This window comes from Pseudophryne corroboree, chromosome 5 (assembly GCF_028390025.1).
Source record: "Pseudophryne corroboree isolate aPseCor3 chromosome 5, aPseCor3.hap2, whole genome shotgun sequence".
In the NCBI taxonomy this organism is placed as follows: domain Eukaryota; kingdom Metazoa; phylum Chordata; class Amphibia; order Anura; family Myobatrachidae; genus Pseudophryne; species Pseudophryne corroboree.
The window spans coordinates 584,403,031-584,425,573 of record NC_086448.1 but is presented as its reverse complement, the minus strand read 5'-3'; the positions used below and the strand labels follow the sequence as shown (position 1 = coordinate 584,425,573).

Sequence of the window (22,543 nt, the reverse complement as noted above, 5' to 3'; positions counted from 1 at the left end):
TCCTGCGGAGCCGCTATTCCCCATGGTCCTTTCAGGAACCCCAGCATCCACTAGGACGATAGAGAAATTGGATTTACCAGTTGTAGCTGTGGAGACCAGGTCCGAGAGACCGTCTCCAAACAATTCCTCACCCCTGTAAGGTAAAACCTCCATATGCCTTTTTGAGTCGGCATCACCTGTCCATTGCCGGGTCCATAGGACTCATCTAGCAGAAATCGACATAGCGTTGACTCTAGAACCCAGTAAACCAATGTCTCTTTGAGCATCTCTCATATATAAGACAGCATCTTTTATATGTCCTAGGGTTAGTAAGATGGTATCCTTATCCAGGTTCTCAATCTCCGCTGATAAGGTATCTGTCCACGCTGCTACAGCACTACAAACCCAAGCCGACACAATAGCCGGTCTGAGTAAAGTACCAGAATGTGTGTAAATGGACTTCAAAGTAACCTCCTGCTTGCGATCAGCAGGATCCCTTAGGGTAGCCGTATCGTGGGATGGCAACGCTACCTTTTTGGATAAGCGTGTCAATGCTTTGCCCAATCTAGGGGAGGATTCCCACCGTATCCTTTCCTTTGCCGGGAAAGGATACGCCATAAGAATCCTTTTGGGAATCTGCAGTTTTTTGTCTGGAGATTCCCACGCTTTTTCACACAACTCATTCAGCTCATGAGAAGGGGGAAAGGTTACCTCAGGTTTCTTTCCCTTATACATGTGTACCCTGGTGTCAGGGACAGGGGGTTCCTCTGTGATATGCAAAACATCTTTTATTGCAATAGTCATATATCGAATACATTTAGCCAATTTTGGCTGTAACTTTGCATCATCGTAGTCGACACTGGAGTCAGAATCCGTGTCGGTATCAGTGTCTACTATTTGGGATAGTGGGCGCTTTTGAGACCCCGAAGGTACCTGCGACATAGGGACAGACATGGGTTGACTCCCTGGCTGTTCCCTAGCCTCAGCTTTGTCTATTCTTTTGTACAATAAACTCACATTAGCACCTAAAAAATTCCACATATCCATCCAGTCAGGTGTCGGCGTTGTCGACGGAGACACCACATTCATTTGCTCCACCTCCTCCCTAGTAGAGCCTTCTACCTCAGACACACGCATATCGACACACCACACACACAGGGAATCCTCTTATCTGAAGACAGTTCCCCCACAAGGCCCTTTGGAGAGACAGAGAGAGAGTATGCCAGCACACACCCAGCGCTAATGACCCAGGAAAAAACACACAATATGTTTACCCAGATAGCGCTGTAATCTGTATATTGCGCCAATTATGTGCCCCCCCCCCCCCCTCTTTAAAACCCTCTTTCACCGTGGATAAGCAGGGGAGAGTCCGGGGAGCTTCCTCTCAGCGCTGTGGAGAAAATGGCGCTGGTGAGTGCTGAGGAAGAAGCCCCGCCCTCTCGGCAGCGGGCTTCTGTCTCGCTCAAATATCGAAAAACCTGGCTGGGGCTCTTTATATATACAGTGCCCATCTGTATATATACACATTTGCCAGAAAAAAAGGTTTTATTGCTGCCCAGTGTGCCCCCCCTGCGCCCTGCACCCCTACAGTGACTGCCGTTTGTGTGTGCTGTGTGGGAGCAATGGCGCACAGCTTTACTGCTGTGCGTTACCTCAGTGAAGATCTGAAGTCTTCTGCCGCCTCTGAAGTCTTCTTTCTTCTCATACTCACCCGGCTTCTATCTTCCGGCTCTGCGAGGAGGACGGCGGCGCGGCTCTGGGACGGACGGCGAGGGTGAGACCTGCGTACCGATCCCTCTGGAGCTAATGGTGTCCAGTAGCCTAAGAAACAGAGCTTAACATTAAAGCAGGTCTGTTTCTCTCCCCTCAGTCCCTCGATGCAGGGAGTCTGTTGCCAGCAGGCTCCCTAAAAATAAAAAACCTAACAAATATACTTTCTTTCAGGAAACTCAGGAGAGCTCCCTGTAATGCACCCAGTCTCCTCTGGGCACAGTAGTAAACTGAGGTCTGGAGGAGGGGCATAGAGGGAGGAGCCAGTGCACATCCATACCTAAAGTTCTTTCTTAAAGTGCCCATGTCTCCTGCGGAGCCCGTCTATCCCCATGGTCCTTACGGAGTCCCCAGCATCCTCTAGGACGTAAGAGAAAAATAGATTGGCACTTTGGGAATCGAACCCGGGACCCTCAGCGTGGGAGGCGGGAGCCTTCACCGCAAGCCTACTGTACGTCGCTGCATGGAAGTTACACAAGTGTAAAAGAAATGCAACAGCGACTCCTTCCCATTGGTGTTTGTTTATGCCGTTAGAGGACTCAGACGCTCATTTAGTGCACTGTACATACTGTAAAGTCAATGAGCTACATTATTCCTTTCACACATTAGTTGCGTCTGCATACACAAGTGTTCACACATTAGTTGTGTCTGCATACACAAGTGTTTTAACACATTTGTTTGGTCTGAATAAACTATTTTTTTTACTCTCTCCGTCTGACCATTGGTCACCATCTATGTGTACACTATGCAGTACAGTACTGTATAGTAACATTACAGTAGTCACTGACCATTTGCCAGAGCTTGTACTGTAGATCAATCCGCCGCTATTCAAACTAAAGTACTGGATTAGTGGAGCATTTGCCACCCAGTGGTGGAGATGTGTATTGCATGCTATCCATTTCAACAAAGCAGCTTTGTAAAAACAGTCTACATGCTATCCCCTTCACCATAATCCACCTGGTATCCGAACAATTGTGATTCAGTGGGAGTCTGTGGGGGAGCGTTAGCATGCAGCCTGGCAGTCACTAGCAGCAGGAAATGGCACCTTTCAGCCACTGGTCCCGCTCTCCGGGAAGCCCCGCCCCCTCAATGGCGCCCGGTCCCTATTAATTTATACTGGCTATTTTTGTGTAAAATGGAGATTAGAAACCCCCTTTACATTTGCGCCAGTTTGGGGTCCGCAGCAGGCACCGCAGCTCGGAGCAAGGTTACCGCTGCGCCCTAATGCAACCACATGTCACGATGGACCTGCTAACCGGGACTCCTTTGTATCACTCACCGCACAATGTCTACTTCGGCATCTGTTAAGGGTGGCGGCATGCTGCCGGGGTGGGCTCACACTCTGGGAGAGTGAGAAACAGCAACTCAGGAGCTTAGTGTCCTGTCAGCGGGAATACAAACCATCAACTATATATTAAGTTGGTTCGGTCCCCCCACCTAAGTCCCACAACGCAGGCAGACTGGTTGCCAACCAATGCTGCCTCAAAATCACAAACTAACATAAATTTTGAAGAAAACTCTCTGGAGCTCTAAAGGAATGCACCTGGCTCCTTGGGCACATTTTTCTAAACTGAGTCTGCTAGGAGGGGCATGGGGGAAGGGGAAGGGGGGCGCGTGCCAGCACACACTAATGATTTCTTAAAGTGCCAGGCTCCAATGGTCCCGATTTATACCCCATGGTACTAAAGTACATTCCCAGTATCAACTAGGATGTTAGAGATAAAGAGGGTGGGGGATGCTTTAACCAAAGAATAAAATAAGATTTTAAACCTACCGGTAAATCTTTTTCTTCTAGTCAGTAGCGGATGCTGGGGACTCCGTAAGGACCATAGGGTATAGACGGGCTCCGCAGGAGACATGGGCACTCTAAAGACTTTAGAATGGGTGTGCACTGGCTCCTCCCTCTATGCCCCTCCTACTGACCTCAGTTACAGAAACTGTGCCCAGAGGAGACGGACAGTACGAGGAAAGGATTTTTGTTAATCTAAGGGCAAGATTCATACCAGCCCACACCATCCACACCGTATAACATGGAATATACGCCACCAGTTAACAGTATGAACAAAACAGCATCAGTCAAAGACTGATCTTAATTGTAACATAACCCTTATGTAAGCAACAACTATATACAAGTCTTACAGAAATATGTCCGTACTGGGACGGGCGCCCAGCATCCTCTACGGACTAGGAGAAAAAGATTTACCGGTAGGTTTAAAATCTTATTTTCTCTTACGTCCTAGAGGATGCTGGGGACTCTGTAAGGACCATGGGGATTATACCAAAGCTCCAAACCGGGCAGGAGAGTGCGGATGACTCTGCAGCACCGATTGAGAAAACATGAGGTCCTCATCAGCCAGGGTATCAAACTTGTAGAATTTTGCAAAAGTGTTTGAACCCGACCAAGTAGCTGCTCGGCAAAGCTGTAATGCCGAGACGCCTCGGGCAGCCGCCCAAGAAGGGCCCACCTTCCTAGTGGAATGGGCCTTTACAGATTTTGGTAACGGCAATCCAGCCATAGAATGAGCCTGCTGAATCGTGTTACAGATCCAGCGAGCAATAGTGTGCTTAGAAGCAGGAGCGCCAACTTTGTTGGCTGCATACAGGACAAATAGTGCCTCTGTTTTCCTAACCCGAGCCGTTCTGGCTACATAAATTTTTAAGGCCCTGACTACATCAAGGGACTTGGAATCCTCCAAGTCTCCCGTAGCCACAGGCACCACTATAGGTTGGTTCATATGAAACGATGAAACCACCTTAGGCAGAAATTGAGGACGAGCCCTCAACTCTGCTCTATCCACATGGAAAATCAGATAGGGGCATTTGTGAGACAAAGCCGCCAATTCGGACACCCGCCTTGCAGATGCCAAGGCCAACAACATGACCACCTTCCAAGTGAGAAATTTTAATTCAACTGTTTGAAAGGTTCAAACCAGTGAGATTTTAGGAACTGTAACACCACGTTAAGGTCCCATGGTGCCACTTGGGGCACAAAAGGAGGCTGGATGTGTAGCACTCCCTTTACAAAAGTCTGGACTTCTGGGAGAGTAGCCTATGCCTTCTGAAAGAATATAGATAGGGCCAAAATCTGTACCTTAATGGAGCCTAACTTCAGGCCCATATCCACTCCTGTCTGTAGAAAGTGGAGAAAACGGCCCAGGTGGAAATCTTCCGTAGGAGCATTCTTGGCTTCACACCAAGATACATACTTCCTCCAGATACGGTGATAATGTTTCGCCATCACCTCCTACCTAGCCTTTATCAGAGTAGGGATGACTTCCTCCGGAATACCTTTCCCAGATAGGATTCGGTGTTCAACCGCCATGCCGTCAAAAACGTAACCGCGGTAAGTCTTGGAACACGCAGGGCCCCTGCTGCAACAGGTCCTCCCTGAGAGGAAGAGGCCATGAATCTTCTGTGAGCATCTCCTGAAGATCTGAATACCAGGCCCTTCGAGACCAATCTGGAACAATGAGTATTGTCTGCACTCTTTTTCGTCTTATGATTCTCAATATTTTTGAGATGAGAGGAAGAGGAGGGAACACATAGACCGACTGAAACACCCATGGTGTCCCCAGGGCGTCTACCGCTACTGCCTGAGGGTCCCTTGACCTGGCACAATACCTCAGAAGAATCTTGTTGAGGCGTGACGCCATCATGTCTATTTGAGGAAGTCCCCAAAGACTTGTTATCTCTGCAAAAACTTATTGATGAAGTCCCCACTCTCCTGGATGGAGATCGTATCTGCTGAGGAAGTCTGCTTCCCAGTTGTCCACTTCCGGAATGAAGTCTGCTGACAGAGCGCTTACGTGATTTTCCGCCCAGCGAAGAATCCTGGTGGCTTCCGCCATTGCCACTCTGCTCCTTGTCCCGCCTTGGCGGTTTACATGAGCCACGGCTGTGACGTTGTCTGATTGAATCAGAACCGGTAGGTCATGAAGTAGATTCTCCGCTTGTAGTAGGCCGTTGTATATGGTCCTTAATTCCAGTATGTTGATGTGTAGACAAGCCTCCTGGCTTGACCATAGTCCATGAAAATTTCTTCCTTGTGTGACTGCTCCCCATCCTCGGAGGCTCGCGTCCGTGGTCATCAGAACCCAGTCCTGAATGCCGAACCTGCGACCCTCTAGAAGGTGAGCACTCTGCAGCCACCAGAGGAGAGACACCCTGGCCCTGGGGGACAGGCTTATTTTCTGATGAATTTGAAGATGGGACCCGGACCACTTGCCCAGAAGGTCCCACTGAAATGTCCTCGCATGAAACCTGCCGAAGGGGATGGCCTCGTAGGTCGCCACCATTTTTCCCAGTACTCGAGTGCATTGATGGACTGACACTCTTTTCGGTTTTAACAGGTCTCTAACCATGTTCTGCAGTTCCTGGGCTTTTTCCATCGGGAGAAAAACCCTCTATTGTTCCGTGTCCAGAATCATGCCTAAGAAAGATAGCCGAGTCGTTGGAACCAACTGTGATTTTGGTAGATTTAGAATCCAGCCATGCTGCTGTAGCACTCTCAGGGAGAGCAAAACACTTTTCTGCAACTGTTCCTTTGATATCGCTTTTATCAGGAGATCGTCCAAGTACTGGATAATTGTGACTCCATGCCTGCGCAGGAGCACCATCATTTCCGCCATTACCTTGGTGAAAACCCTCGGGGCCGTGGAAAGCCCAAACGGCAATGTCTGAAACTGGTAATGACAATCCTGTACAGCGAATCTCAGGTACGCCTGATGAGGAGGATATATGGGGACATGAAGGTATGCATCCTTTATGTCTAGTGACACCATAAAATCCCCCCCTTCCAGGCTTGAGATAACTGCCCTGAGCGATTCCATCTTGAACTTTTTCGAATGGGTCTGACCGAGCCATCTGGTTTCGGGACCACAAATAGGGTTGAATAGTACCCTTTCCCCTGTTGCATTAGGGGAACCTTGATAATCACTTGCTGTTGACACAGCTTTTGAATTGCAGCTAAAACTATCTCCCTCTCTGGGGGAGAAGCTGGTAAAGCCGATTTGAAAAATCGGCGAGGAGGCACGTCTTCGAATTCCAGCTTGTAGCCTTGGGATACAATTCCCATCACCCAAGGATCCACGTCTGACTGAACCCAGACGTGGCTGAAGAGTCGAAGACGTGCCCCCACCGGCGCGGACTCCCTCAGTGGAGCCCCAGCGTCATGCGGTGGATTTAGTAGAAGCCGGGGAGGACTTCTGCTCCTGGGAACTAGCCGTAGCAGGCATTCTTTTCCCTCTACCTTTACCTCTGGCGAGGAAGGAAGAGTCCCAACCTCTTCTGGACTTATGTGACCGAAAGGACTGCATCTGATATTGTGGTGTTTTCTTTTGCTGTGGGGGAACATAAGGTAAAAAAAGTAGATTTACCCGCGGTAGCTGTGGAAACCATGTCCGCGAGACCTTCCCCAAATAAAACCTCACCCTTGTAAGGCAAAACTTCCATATGCCTCTTTGAGTCGGCATCACCCGTCCATTGGCGGGTCCACTGGGCTCGCCTAGCAGAAATCGCCATGGCGTTGGCTCTCAAACCTAGCAGTCCAACGTCTCTCTGAGCGTCTCTCATATATAAGACTGCGTCTTTAATGTGACCTAAGGTCAATAAAACGGTATCCCTATCTAGGGTATCAATGTCAGCTGACAAGGTATCTGTCCACGCTGCTACTGCGCTACAAACCCAAGCCGATGCTATTGCCGGTCTGAGCAAAGCACCCGTATGTGTATAAATCGATTTTAAGGTAGTTTCCTGTCTGCGATCAGCAGGATCCTTGAGGGCTGCCGTGTCTGGAGACGGTAGCGCCACCTTCTTGGACAAGCGCGTAAAAGCCTTGTCCACCCTGGGCGAGGATTCCCACCGTACCCTGTCCTGTGCAGGGAAAGGATACGCCATAAGAATCCTCTTGGGAATCTGCAGTTTTTTGTCTGGAGTTTCCCAAGCTTTTTCAAATAACGCGTTCAGCTCATGAGATGGGGGAAAGGTTACTTCAGGTTTCTTTTCCTTAAAAAGGCACACCCTCGTGTCAGGGACAGAGGGGTCATCTTTTATTGCAATAATCATATAATGAATACTTTTGGCCACCCTTGGGTGTAACCTCGCATCATCGTAGTCGACACTGGAGTCAGAATCCGTGTCGGTATCAGTGTCTGCTACTTGGGACAGGGGACGTTTTTGAGACCCTGTAGGGCCCTGTGACACAGTCAAAGCCATGGATTGACTCCCAGCTTTTTCCCTGGACTCTGCTTTGTCCAATCTCTTATGCAGTAAAGCCACATTTGCATTTAAAACATTCCACATATCCAACCAATCAGGTGTCGGCGTTGCCGTCTGAGACACCACAATAATCTGCTCTGCCTCCTCCTTAGATGAGCCTTCCGCTTCAGACATGCCGACACACACGTACCGACACCCCCACACACTCAGGGATATATCTATATGGAGACAGTCCCCCAATAAGGCCCTTTGGAGAGATAGAGAGAGAGTATGCCAGCACACACCCAGCGCCACCGGACACTGGAATAAAATCCCAGTTAGTACAGCGCTTTTATATAAATATGTATAAAGACACTCACTGCGCCCATGAAATGTGCCCCCCCCCCCGCCCCTCTTTTTTGCCCTCTGTAACCGTGTTCAGCAGGGGAGAGTCCGGGGAGCCAGCTTCTCTGCAGTGTGCTGTGGAGAAAATGGCGCTGGTTAGTGCTGCAGGATCAAGCACCGATCCCTCATCGGCGGGCTTCAGTCCCGCTCAAATTATTTATACTGGCGGGGGTTTATTAATATACTGCCTCCGCAGTATCTATTTTCTATGCCAGTGTCCCTAGAGGTTTTTATTGCTGCCCAGGGCCCACCCCCCCCCCCCCTGCGCCCTGCACCCTTACAGTGCCCGCTGCGTGTGTTTGTGTGGGAGCAATGGCGTGCAGCGTTACCTCAGTGAAGATCTGAAGTCTTCTGCCGCCTTTGAAGTCATCTTTTCTTCTTAATACTCACCTGGCATCTATCTTCCGGCTCTGTGAGGAGGACGGCGGCGCGGCTCCGGGACGAACGGCGAGGGTGAGAACTGCGTTCCGACCCTCTGGAGCGAATGGTGTCCAGTAGCCTAAGAAACAGAGCCTATCATTTAAGTAGGTCTGCTTCTCTCCCCTCAGTCCCTCGAAGCAGGGAGCCTGTTGCCAGCAGTGCTCCCTGAATATAAAAAACCTAACAAAAGTCTTTTTCAGAGAAACTCAGGAGAGCTCCACTGCAATGCACCCAGTCTCCTCTGGGCACAGGATCTAACTGAGGTCTGGAGGAGGGGCATAGAGGGAGGAGCCAGTGCACACCCATTCTAAAGTCTTTAGAGTGCCCATGTCTCCTGCGGAGCCCGTCTATACCCCATGATCCTTACGGAGTCCCCAGCATCCTCTAGGACATAAGAGAAAATAAGCTTATAACTGGTCTCAATTCAAACATTACATTGGGCACCATTCCAGTGGAATATATCATCAGTAGAATATTTGAAGACAACTACTATCTCTGCTGATCTCACCTATAATTAACCACGGTTACTATGGGCAACCACTTGTTAATACCAGTCTTTTTTTTACAAGCATTTAGAGACCTGCAAGACTCCTTTCTCTAACGTCCTAGTGGATGCTGGGGACTCCGTAAGGACCATGGGGAATAGACGGGCTCCGCAGGAGACTGGGCACTCTAAGAAAGATTTAGTACTACTGGTGTACACTGGCTCCTCCCTCTATGCCCCTCCTCCAGACCTCAGTTAGAATCTGTGCCCGGACAGAGCTGGGTGCATTTTAGTGAGCTCTCCTGAGCTTGCTAATAAGAAAGTATTTTAGTTAGGTTTTCTTTTTATTTTCAGAGAGCTTCTGCTGGCAACAGACTCTCTGCTACGTGGGACTGAGGGGAGAGAAGCAAACCTACTAACTGCGGCTAGGTTGCGCTTCTTAGGCTACTGGACACCATTAGCTCCAGAGGGATCGAACACAGGAACCTAACCTTGGTCGTCCGTTCCTAGAGCCGCGCCGCCGTCCCCCTCGCAGAGCCAGAAGACAGAAGCCGGCGGGTTGAAGCAAGAAGACGTCAAAATCGGCGGCAGAAGACTCATGTCTTCATATGAGGTAGCGCACAGCACTGCAGCTGTGCGCCATTGCGCCCACACTAACCCACACACTCCGGTCACTGTAGGGTGCAGGGCGCAAGGGGGGCGCCCTGGGCAGCAATTAAGTACCTCCTGGCAAAAGCAGCATATATACAGTTGGACACTGTTATATGCATGAGCCCCCGCCATTAATTTCACACAAAATCGCGGGACAGAAGCCCGCCACTGAGGGGGCGGGGCCTTCTTCCTCAGCACTCACCAGCGCCATTTTCTCTCCACAGCTCCGCTGAGAGGAAGCTCCCCAGGCTCTCCCCTGCAGACTCACGGTAGAAAGGGTAAAAGAGAGGGGGGGGGCACATAAATTTAGCGCATAAATCATTTACACAGCAGCTACTGGGTAAACACTAAGTTACTGTGTGATTCCTGGGTCATATAGCGCTGGGGTGTGTGCTGGCATACTCTCTCTCTGTCTCTCCAAAAGGCCTTGTGGGGGTCCTGTCCTCATATAGAGCATCCTCTGTGTGTGTGGTGTGTCGGTACGCGTGTGTCGACATGTTTGACGAAGAGGGCTATGTGGAGGCAGAGCAAGTGCAGATGAATGACGTGTCTCCGCCGACGGCGCCGACACCTGATTGGATAGATATGTGGAAGGTGTTAAATGATAATGTAAACTCCTTGCATAAAAGGTTGGATAAAGCTGATGCCTTGGGACAGTCGGGGTCTCAGCCCATGCCTGATCCTACAGCGCAGAGGCCGTCAGGGTCTCAGAAGCGCCCACTATCCAAAATTGTTGACACAGATATCGACACGGATTCTGACTCCAGTGTCGATGACGATGATGCAAAATTGCAGCCTAAAATGGCTAAAGCCATCCGCTACATGATTATAGCAATGAAGGATGTATTGCACATATCAGAGGTAAACCCTATCCCTGACAAGAGGGTTTATATGTATGGGGAGAAAAAGCAAGAGGTGACTTTTCCCCCTTCACATGAGTTAAATGAATTATGTGAAAAAGCGTGGGATTCCCCCAATAGGAAAGTGCTGATTTCCAAAAGGTTACTTATGGCGTACCCTTTCCCGCCAACGGATAGGGTGCGCTGGGAATCCTCCCCTAGGGTAGATAAAGCTCTGACACGCTTATCTAAGAAGGTGGCCCTGCCGTCACAGGATACGGCCGCCCTAAAGGATCCTGCAGATAGGAAGCAGGAAAGTATCCTGAAGTCTGTTTATACACATTCAGGTACTCTACTGAGGCCGGCAATTGCGTCGGCCTGGATGTGTAGTGCTGTAGCAGCATGGAGAGATAATCTGTCTGAGGAAATGGATACCTTAGACAAGGATACCATTTTACTGACCCTGGGGCATATAAAAGATGCTGTCCTATATATGAGGGATGCCCAGAGGGACATTTGCCTACTGGGCTCTAGAATAAATGCAATGTCAATTTCTGCCAGAAGGGTCCTGTGGACTCGGCAATGGACAGGTGATGCCGACTCCAAAAAGCACATGGAGGTTTTACCTTACAAGGGTGAGGAATTGTTTGGGGACGGCCTCTCGGACCTAGTTTCCACAGCTACGGCTGGGAAGTCAAATTTTTTGCCATATATTCCCTCACAGCCTAAGAAAGCACCGTATTACCAAATGCAGTCCTTTCGATCACAAAGAAGCAAGAAGGTCAGAGGTGCGTCCTTTCTTGCCAGAGGCAGGGGTAGAGGAAAGAAGCTGCACCATACAGCTAGTTCCCAGGAACAGAAGTCCTCCCCGGCATCCACTAAATCCACCGCATGACGCTGGGGCTCCACAGGAGCCAGGAGCGGTGAGGGCGCGTCTCCGAAATTTCAGCCACCAGTGGGTTTGCTCACAGGTGGATCCCTGGGCTATACAGATTGTGTCTCAGGGATACAAGCTGGAATTCGAAGTGATGCCCCCTCACCGTTACCTCAAATCGGCCCTGCCAGCTTCCCCCATGGAACGGGAAGTAGTGTTAGCGGCAATTCACAAGTTATATCTCCAGCAGGTGATGGTAAAGGTTCCCCTCCTTCAACAAGGAAGAGGATACTATTCCACAATGTTTGTGGTACCGAAACCGGACGGTTCGGTCAGACCCATATTGAATTTAAAGTCCCTGAACATTTATCTGAAAAGATTCAAGTTCAAAATGGAATCGCTCAGAGCGGTCATTGCAAGCCTGGAAGAGGGGGATTTTATGGTGTCTCTGGACATCAAGGATGCTTACTTGCATGTCCCCATTTATCCACCTCATCAGGAGTACCTCAGATTTGTGGTACAGGACTGTCATTACCAATTCCAGACGTTGCCGTTTGGGCTCTCCACGGCGCCGAGAATATTTACCAAGGTAATGGCGGAAATGATGGTGCTCCTTCGAAAGCAAGGAGTCACAATTATCCCATACTTGGACGATCTCCTCATAAAGGCGAGGTCCAGAGAGCAGTTGCTGATCAGTGTAGCACACTCTCAGGAAGTGTTGCAACAGCACGGCTGGATTCTGAATATCCCAAAGTCGCAGCTGATTCCTACAACGCGTCTGCCTTTTCTGGGCATGATTCTGGACACGGTCCAGAAGAAGGTGTTTCTCCCGGCGGAGAAGGCTCAAGAGCTCGTGACTCTAGTCAGAGACCTCTTAAAACAGAAACAGGTGTCGGTGCATCGCTGCACGCGAGTCCTGGGAAAGATGGTGGCATCATACGAAGCCATTCCCTTCGGCAGGTTCCATGCGAGGATCTTTCAGTGGGATCTGTTGGACAAGTGGTCCGGATCGCATCTTCAGATGCATCGGCTGATCACCCTGTCCCCGAGGGCCAGGGTGTCTCTTCTATGGTGGCTACAGAGTGCTCACCTTCTCGAGGGCCGCCGGTTCGGCATACAGGACTGGGTCCTGGTGACCACGGATGCGAGCCTCCGAGGGTGGGGGGCGGTCACTCAGGGAAGAAACTTCCAAGGGTTGTGGTCAAGTCAGGAGGCTTGTCTGCACATAAATATCCTGGAACTAAGGGCCATATACAACGCCCTGAGTCAAGCGGAGCCTCTGCTTCGCAACCAACCGGTGCTGATTCAGTCAGACAACATCACCGCAGTGGCTCATGTAAACCGCCAGGGCGGCACAAGAAGCAGAGTGGCGATGGCGGAAGCCACCAGGATTCTTCGTTGGGCGGAGAATCACGTGCAAGCACTGTCAGCAGTGTTCATTCCGGGAGTGGACAACTGGGAAGCAGACTTCCTCAGCAGGCACGACCTCCACCCGGGAGAGTGGGGACTTCATCACGAAGTCTTCACTCAGATTACAAATCGATGGGAACTGCCACAGGTGGACATGATGGCGTCCCGTCTCAACAAAAAGCTACATAGGTATTGCGCCAGGTCAAGAGACCCTCAGGCGATAGCTGTGGACGCACTGGTAACACCGTGGGTGTTCCAGTCGGTCTATGTGTTTCCTCCTCTTCCTCTCATACCAAAGGTGCTGAGAATCGTAAGAAAAAGAGGAGTGAGAACAATACTCATTGTTCCGGATTGGCCAAGAAGGACTTGGTACCCGGAACTGCAAGAAATGCTCACAGAGGACCCATGGCCTCTGCCTCTCAGACGGGACCTGTTGCAACAGGGGCCCTGTCTGTTCCAAGACTTACCGCGGCTGCGTTTGACGGCATGGCGGTTGAACGCAGGATCCTAGCGGAAAAAGGCATTCCGGAGGAAGTTATTCCTACGCTGATAAAGGCTAGGAAGGACGTGATAGCAAGACACTATCACCGTAAATGGCGAAAATATGTTGCCTGGTGTGAGGCCAGGAAGGCCCCTATAGAGGAATTCAAGCTGGGCCGGTTCCTGCACTTCCTACAGTCTGGAGTGACTATGGGCCTGAAGTTGGGGTCCATAAAGGTCCAGATTTCGGCCCTATCCATTTTCTTTCAAAAGGAACTGGCTTCTCTTCCTGAAGTTCAGACTAGAGATGAGCGGGTTCGGTTTCTCTGAATCCGAACCCGCCAGAACTTCATGTTTTTTTTCACGGGTCCGAGCGACTCGGATCTTCCCGCCTTGCTCGGTTAACCCGAGCGCGCCCGAACGTCATCATGACGCTGTCGGATTCTCGCGAGGCTCGGATTCTATCGCGAGACTCGGATTCTATATAAGGAGCCGCGCGTCGCCGCCATTTTCACACGTGCATTGAGATTGATAGGGAGAGGACGTGGCTGGCGTCCTCTCCGTTTAGAATTAGAATAGATTAGAGAGACACTTGATTTACTAATTTTGGGGAGCATTAGGAGTACTCAGTAGTGTACAGTGCAGAGTTTTGCTGATAGTGACCAGTGACCACCACTTTTATTTATAATCCGTTCTCTGCCTGAAAAAAGCGATACACAGCACACAGTGACTCAGTCACATACCATATCTGTGTGCACTGCTCAGGCTCAGGCCAGTGTGCTGCATCATCTATTATCTATCTATATATAATATTATATATATCTGTCTGACTGCTCAGCTCACACAGCTTATAATTGTGGGGGAGACTGGGGAGCACTACTGCAGTGCCAGTTATAGGTTATAGCAGGAGCCAGGAGTACATAATATATTATATAGTGAGTGACCACCAGACACACAGTGCAGTTTATTTAATATATCCGTTCTCTGCCTGAAAAAAGCGATACACACAGTGACTCAGTCAGTCACATACCATATCTGTGTGCACTGCTCAGGCTCAGGCCAGTGTGCTGCATCATCTATATATATTATATATCTGTCTGACTGCTCAGCTCACACAGCTTATAATTGTGGGGGAGACTGGGGAGCACTACTGCAGTGCCAGTTATAGGTTATAGCAGGAGCCAGGAGTACATAATATTATATTAAAATTAAACAGTGCACACTTTTGCTGCAGGAGTGCCACTGCCAGTGTGACTAGTGACCTGACCACCAGTATATAATATTAGTAGTATACTATCTCTTTATCAACCAGTCTATATTAGCAGCAGACACAGTACAGTGCGGTAGTTCACGGCTGTGGCTACCTCTGTGTCGGCACTCGGCAGCCCGTCCATAATTGTATATACCACCTAACCGTGGTTTTTTTTTCTTTCTTTATACATACATACTAGTTACGAGTATACTATCTCTTTATCAACCAGTCTATATATTAGCAGCAGACACAGTACAGTGCGGTAGTTCACGGCTGTGGCTACCTCTGTGTCGGCACTCGGCAGCCCGTCCATAATTGTATATACCACCTAACCGTGGTTTTTTTTTCTTTCTTTATACATACATACTAGTTACGAGTATACTATCTCTTTATCAACCAGTCTATATATTAGCAGCAGACACAGTACAGTGCGGTAGTTCACGGCTGTGGCTACCTCTGTGTCGGCACTCGGCAGCCCGTCCATAATTGTATATACCACCTAACCGTGGTTTTTTTTTCTTTCTTTATACATACATACTAGTTACGAGTATACTATCTCTTTATCAACCAGTCTATATTAGCAGCAGACACAGTACAGTGCGGTAGTTCACGGCTGTGGCTACCTCTGTGTCGGCACTCGGCAGCCCGTCCATAATTGTATATACCACCTAACCGTGGTTTTTTTTTCTTTCTTTATACATACATACTAGTTACGAGTATACTATCTCTTTATCAACCAGTCTATATATTAGCAGCAGACACAGTACAGTGCGGTAGTTTACGGCTGTGGCTACCTCTGTGTCGGCACTCGGCAGCCCGTCCATAATTGTATATACCACCTAACCGTGGTTTTTTTTTCTTTCTTTATACATACATACTAGTTACGAGTATACTATCTCTTTATCAACCAGTCTATATATTAGCAGCAGACACAGTACAGTGCGGTAGTTCACGGCTGTGGCTACCTCTGTGTCGGCACTCGGCAGCCCGTCCATAATTGTATATACCACCTAACCGTGGTTTTTTTTTCTTTCTTTATACATACATACTAGTTACGAGTATACTATCTCTTTATCAACCAGTCTATATATTAGCAGCAGACACAGTACAGTGCGGTAGTTCACGGCTGTGGCTACCTCTGTGTCGGCACTCGGCAGCCCGTCCATAATTGTATATACCACCTAACCGTGGTTTTTTTTTCTTTCTTTATACATACATACTAGTTACGAGTATACTATCTCTTTATCAACCAGTCTATATATTAGCAGCAGACACAGTACAGTGCGGTAGTTCACGGCTGTGGCTACCTCTGTGTCGGCACTCGGCAGCCCGTCCATAATTGTATATACCACCTAACCGTGGTTTTTTTTTCTTTCTTTATACATACATACTAGTTACGAGTATACTATCTCTTTATCAACCAGTCTATATATTAGCAGCAGACACAGTACAGTGCGGTAGTTCACGGCTGTGGCTACCTCTGTGTCGGCACTCGGCAGCCCGTCCATAATTGTATATACCACCTAACCGTGGTTTTTTTTTCTTTCTTTATACATACATACTAGTTACGAGTATACTATCTCTTTATCAACCAGTCTATATATTAGCAGCAGACACAGTACAGTGCGGTAGTTCACGGCTGTGGCTACCTCTGTGTCGGCACTCGGCAGCCCGTCCATAATTGTATATACCACCTAACCGTGGTTTTTTTTTCTTTCTTTATACATACATACTAGTTACGAGTATACTATCTCTTTATCAACCAGTCTATATATTAGCAGCAGACACAGTACAGTGCGGTAGTTCACGGCTGTGGCTACCTCTGTGTCGGCACTCGGCAGCCCGTCCATAATTGTATACTAGTATCCAATCCATCCATCTCCATTGTTTACCTGAGGTGCCTTTTAGTTGTGCCTATTAAAATAATGAGAACAAAAATGTTGAGGTTCCAAAATTAGGGAAAGATCAAGATCCACTTCCACCTCGTGCTGAAGCTGCTGCCACTAGTCATGGCCGAGACGATGAAATGCCAGCAACGTCGTCTGCCAAGGCCGATGCCCAATGGCATAGTACAGAGCATGTCAAAACCAAAACACCAAATATCAGTAAAAAAAAGGACTCCAAAACCTAAAATAAAATTGTCGGAGGAGAAGCGTAAACTTGCCAATATGCCATTTACCACACGGAGTGGCAAGGAACGGCTGAGGCCCTGGCCTATGTTCATGGCTAGTGGTTCAGCTTCACATGAGGATGGAAGCACTCAGCCTCTCGCTAGAAAACTGAAAAGACTCAAGCTGGCAAAAGCACCGCAAAGAACTGTGCGTTCTTTGAAATCCCAAATCCACAAGGAGAGTCCAATTGTGTCGGTTGCGATGCCTGACCTTCCCAACACTGGACGTGACGAGCATGCGCCTTCCACCATTTGCACGCCCCCTGCAAGTGCTGGAAGGAGCACCCGCAGTCCAGTTCCTGATAGTCAGATTGAAGATGTCAGTGTTGAAGTACACCAGGATGAGGAGGATATGGGTGTTGCTGGCGCTGGGGAGGAAATTGACCAGGAGGATTCTGATGGTGAGGTGGTTTGTTTAAGTCAGGCACCCGGGGAGACACCTGTTGTCCGTGGGAGGAATATGGCCGTTGACATGCCAGGTGAAAATACCAAAAAAATCAGCTCTTCGGTGTGGAGGTATTTCACCAGAAATGCGGACAACAGGTGTCAAGCCGTGTGTTCCCTTTGTCAAGCTGTAATAAGTAGGGGTAAGGACGTTAACCACCTCGGAACATCCTCCCTTATACGTCACCTGCAGCGCATTCATAATAAGTCAGTGACAAGTTCAAAAACTTTGGGTGACAGCGGAAGCAGTCCACTGACCAGTAAATCCCTTCCTCTTGTAACCAAGCTCACGCAAACCACCCCACCAACTCCCTCAGTGTCAATTTCCTCCTTCCCCAGGAATGCCAATAGTCCTGCAGGCCATGTCACTGGCAAGTCTGACGAGTCCTCTCCTGCCTGGGATTCCTCCGATGCATCCTTGCGTGTAACGCCTACTGCTGCTGGCGCTGCTGTTGTTGCCGCTGGGAGTCGATGGTCATCCCAGAGGGGAAGTCGTAAGCCCACTTGTACTACTTCCAGTAAGCAATTGACTGTTCAACAGTCCTTTGCGAGGAAGATGAAATATCACAGCAGTCATCCTACTGCAAAGCGGATAACTGAGTCCTTGACAACTATGTTGGTGTTAGACGTGCGTCCGGTATCCGCCGTTAGTTCACAGGGAACTAGACAATTTATTGAGGCAGTGTGCCCCCGTTACCAAATACCATCTAGGTTCCACTTCTCTAGGCAGGCGATACCGAGAATGTACACGGACGTCAGAAAAAGACTCACCAGTCTCCTAAAAAATGCAGTTGTACCCAATGTCCACTTAACCACGGACATGTGGACAAGTGGAGCAGGGCAGGGTCAGGACTATATGACTGTGACAGCCCACTGGGTAGATGTATGGACTCCCGCCGCAAGAACAGCAGCGGCGGCACCAGTAGCAGCATCTCGCAAACGCCAACTCTTTCCTAGGCAGGCTACGCTTTGTATCACCGCTTTCCAGAATACGCACACAGCTGAAAACCTCTTACGGCAACTGAGGAAGATCATCGCGGAATGGCTTACCCCAATTGGACTCTCCTGTGGATTTGTGGCATCGGACAACGCCAGCAATATTGTGTGTGCATTAAATATGGGCAAATTCCAGCACGTCCCATGTTTTGCACATACCTTGAATTTGGTGGTGCAGAATTTTTTAAAAAACGACAGGGGCGTGCAAGAGATGCTGTCGGTGGCCAGAAAAATTGCGGGACACTTTCGGCGTACAGGCACCACGTACAGAAGACTGGAGCACCACCAAAAACTACTGAACCTGCCCTGCCATCATCTGAAGCAAGAAGTGGTAACGAGGTGGAATTCAACCCTCTATATGCTTCAGAGGTTGGAGGAGCAGCAAAAGGCCATTCAAGCCTATACAATTGAGCACGATATAGTAGGTGGAATGCACCTGTCTCAAGTGCAGTCGAGAATGATTTCAACGTTGTGCAAGGTTCTGATGCCCTTTGAACTTGCCACACGTGAAGTCAGTTCAGACACTGCCAGCCTGAGTCAGGTCATTCCCCTCATCAGGCTTTTGCAGAAGAAGCTGGAGGCATTGAAGAAGGAGCTAAAAGGGAGCGATTCCGCTAGGCATGTGGGACTTGTGGATGCAGCCCTTAATTCGCTTAACAAGGATTCACGGGTGGTCAATCTGTTGAAATCAGAGCACTACATTTTGGCCACCGTGCTCGATCCTAGATTTAAAGCCTACCTTGGATCTCTCTTTCCGGCAGACACAGGTCTGCTGGGGTTGAAAGACCTGCTGGTGACAAAATTGTCAAGTCAAGCGGAACGCGACCTGTCAACATCTCCTCCTTCACATTCTCCCGCAACTGGGGGTGCGAGGAAAAGGCTCAGAATTCCGAGCCCACCCGCTGGCGGTGATGCAGGGCAGTCTGGAGCGACTGCTGATGCTGACATCTGGTCCGGACTGAAGGACCTGACAACGATTACGGACATGTCGTCTACTGTCACTGCATATGATTCTCTCAACATTGATAGAATGGTGGAGGATTATATGAGTGACCGCATCCAAGTAGTCACGTCACACAGTCCGTACTTATACTGGCAGGAAAAAGAGGCAATTTGGAGGCCCTTGCACAAACTGGCTTTATTCTACCTAAGTTGCCCTCCCACAAGTGTGTACTCCGAAAGAGTGTTTAGTGCCGCCGCTCACCTTGTCAGCAATCGGCGTACGAGGTTACATCCAGAAAATGTGGAGAAGATGATGTTCATTAAAATGAATTATAATCAATTCCTCCGCGGAGACATTGACCAGCAGCAATTGCCTCCACAAAGTACACAGGGAGCTGAGATGGTGGATTCCAGTGGGGACGAATTGATAATCTGTGAGGAGGGGGATGTACACGGTGATATATCGGAGGGTGAAGATGAGGTGGACATCTTGCCTCTGTAGAGCCAGTTTGTGCAAGGAGAGATTAATTGCTTCTTTTTTGGGGGGGGTCCAAACCAACCCGTCATATCAGTCACAGTCGTGTGGCAGACCCTGTCACTGAAATGATGGGTTGGTTAAAGTGTGCATGTCCTGTTTTGTTTATACAACATAAGGGTGGGTGGGAGGGCCCAAGGACAATTCCATCTTGCACCTCTTTTTTCTTTTCTTTTTCTTTGCATCATGTGCTGATTGGGGAGGTTTTTTTTGGAAGGGACATCCTGCGTGACACTGCAGTGCCACTCCTAGATGGGCCCGGTGTTTGTGTCGGCCACTAGGGTCGCTAATCTTACTCACACAGTCAGCTACCTCATTGCGCCTCTTTTTTTCTTTGCGTCATGTGCTGTTTGGGGAGGGTTTTTTGGAAGGGACATCCTGCGTGACACTGCAGTGCCACTCCTAGATGGGCCCGGTGTTTGTGTCGGCCACTAGGGTCGCTAATCTTACTCACACAGCTACCTCATTGCGCCTCTTTTTTTCTTTGCGTCATGTGCTGTTTGGGGAGGGTTTTTTGGAAGGGACATCCTGCGTGACACTGCAGTGCCACTCCTAGATGGGCCCGGTGTTTGTGTCGGCCACTAGGGTCGCTAATCTTACTCACACAGCTACCTCATTGCGCCTCTTTTTTTCTTTGCGTCATGTGCTGTTTGGGGAGGGTTTTTTGGAAGGGACATCCTGCGTGACACTGCAGTGCCACTCCTAGATGGGCCCGGTGTTTGTGTCGGCCACTAGGGTCGCTAATCTTACTCACACAGCTACCTCATTGCGCCTCTTTTTTTCTTTGCGTCATGTGCTGTTTGGGGAGGGTTTTTTGGAAGGGACATCCTGCGTGACACTGCAGTGCCACTCCTAGATGGGCCCGGTGTTTGTGTCGGCCACTAGGGTCGCTTATCTTACTCACACAGCGACCTCGGTGCAAATTTTAGGACTAAAAATAATATTGTGAGGTGTGAGGTATTCAGAATAGACTGAAAATGAGTGTAAATTATGGTTTTTGAGGTTAATAATACTTTGGGATCAAAATGACCCCCAAATTCTATGATTTAAGCTGTTTTTTAGTGTTTTTTGAAAAAAACACCCGAATCCAAAACACACCCGAATCCGACAAAAAAAATTCGGTGAGGTTTTGCCAAAACGCGTTCGAACCCAAAACACGGCCGCGGAACCGAACCCAAAACCAAAACACAAAACCCGAAAAATTTCAGGCGCTCATCTCTAGTTCAGACGTTTGTTAAGGGAGTGCTGCATATTCAGCCCCCTTTTGTGCCACCAGTGGCACCTTGGGATCTCAACGTGGTGTTGGGTTTCCCGAAATCCCACTGGTTTGAGCCACTTAAGACCGTGGAGCTAAAGTATCTCACGTGGAAGGTGGTCATGCTATTGGCCTTAGCTTCGGCTAGGCGTGTGTCAGAATTGGCGGCTTTGTCATGTAAAAGCCCCTATCTGGTTTTCCATATGGACAGGGCAGAATTGCGGACTCGTCCGCAATTTCTGCCGAAGGTTGTGTCATCTTTTAATTTGAACCAACCTATTGTGGTGCCTGCGGCTACTCGTGACTTGGAGGATTCCAAGTTGCTTGATGTAGTCAGGGCTTTGAAGATCTATGTAGCCAGGACGGCTGGAGTCAGGAAGACTGACTCGCTGTTTATCCTGTATGCATCCAACAAGCTGGGTGCTCCTACTTCAAAGCAAACCATTGCTCGCTGGATCTGTAGCACGATTCAGCAGGCCAATTCTGCGGCTGGTTTGCCGCATCCAAAATCAGTGAAAGCCCATTCCACAAGGAAAGTGGGCTCTTCTTGGGCGGCTGCCCGAGGGGTCTCGGCATTACAGCTTTGCCGAGCAGCTACTTGGTCAGGTACAAACACATTTGCTAAGTTCTACAAGTTTGATACCCTGGCTGAGGAGGACCTTGTGTTTGCCCATTCGGTGCTGCAGAGTCATCCGCACTCTCCCGCCCGTTTGGGAGCTTTGGTATAATCCCCACGGTTCTTACGGAGTCCCCAGCATCCACTAGGACGTTAGAGAAAATAAGATTTTACTCACCGGTAAATCTATTTCTCGTAGTCCGTAGTGGATGCTGGGCGCCCGTCCCAAGTGCGGACTTTCTGCAATACGTGTATATAGTTATTGCTAAATAAAGGGTTATGTTATGCTGGCATCCATTGTTTGATGCTCTGTTGTTGTTCATACTGTTGACTGGGTAAGTTTATCACAAGTTATACGGTGTGATTGGTGTGGCTGGTATGAGTCTTACCCTGGATTCCAAAATCCTTTCCTTGTAATGTCAGCTCTTCCGGGCACAGTTTCCTTAACTGAGGTCTGGAGGAGGGGCATAGAGGGAGGAGCCAGTGCACACCAGTAGTACTAAATCTTTCTTAGAGTGCCCAGTCTCCTGCGGAGCAGTCTATTCCCCATGGTCCCTACGGAGTCCCCAGCATCCACTACGGACTACGAGAAATAGATTTACCGGTGAGTAAAATCTTATTTTCTATATGTAAGTTTACTACTACCTTTAGGCAATTGGAAGTTTTATTCTATAGACCGCCTGTTATATTGTTACTTTTTTACTTTAGTTGAAAAAACAACTTTTGTTTTTGTACATTGTCACAGTAGCTTTCTGACTATCAAAGTCTATGTGCTTATTGCACAGTACGTTATTTAATTGCTGTAAGGGGCCTTAGTATTGATAAA

At 48.9% G+C, this 22,543-nt stretch overlaps 1 protein-coding gene across 4 annotated transcripts in view; it reads right to left on the bottom strand.

Moving 5' to 3' along the window:
• The window catches only part of FBXO15 (F-box protein 15), a 660,886-nt gene that overhangs the window by 272,011 nt on the left and 366,332 nt on the right, over positions 1-22,543 (bottom strand). The gene's annotated exons all lie outside the window — the stretch shown is intronic.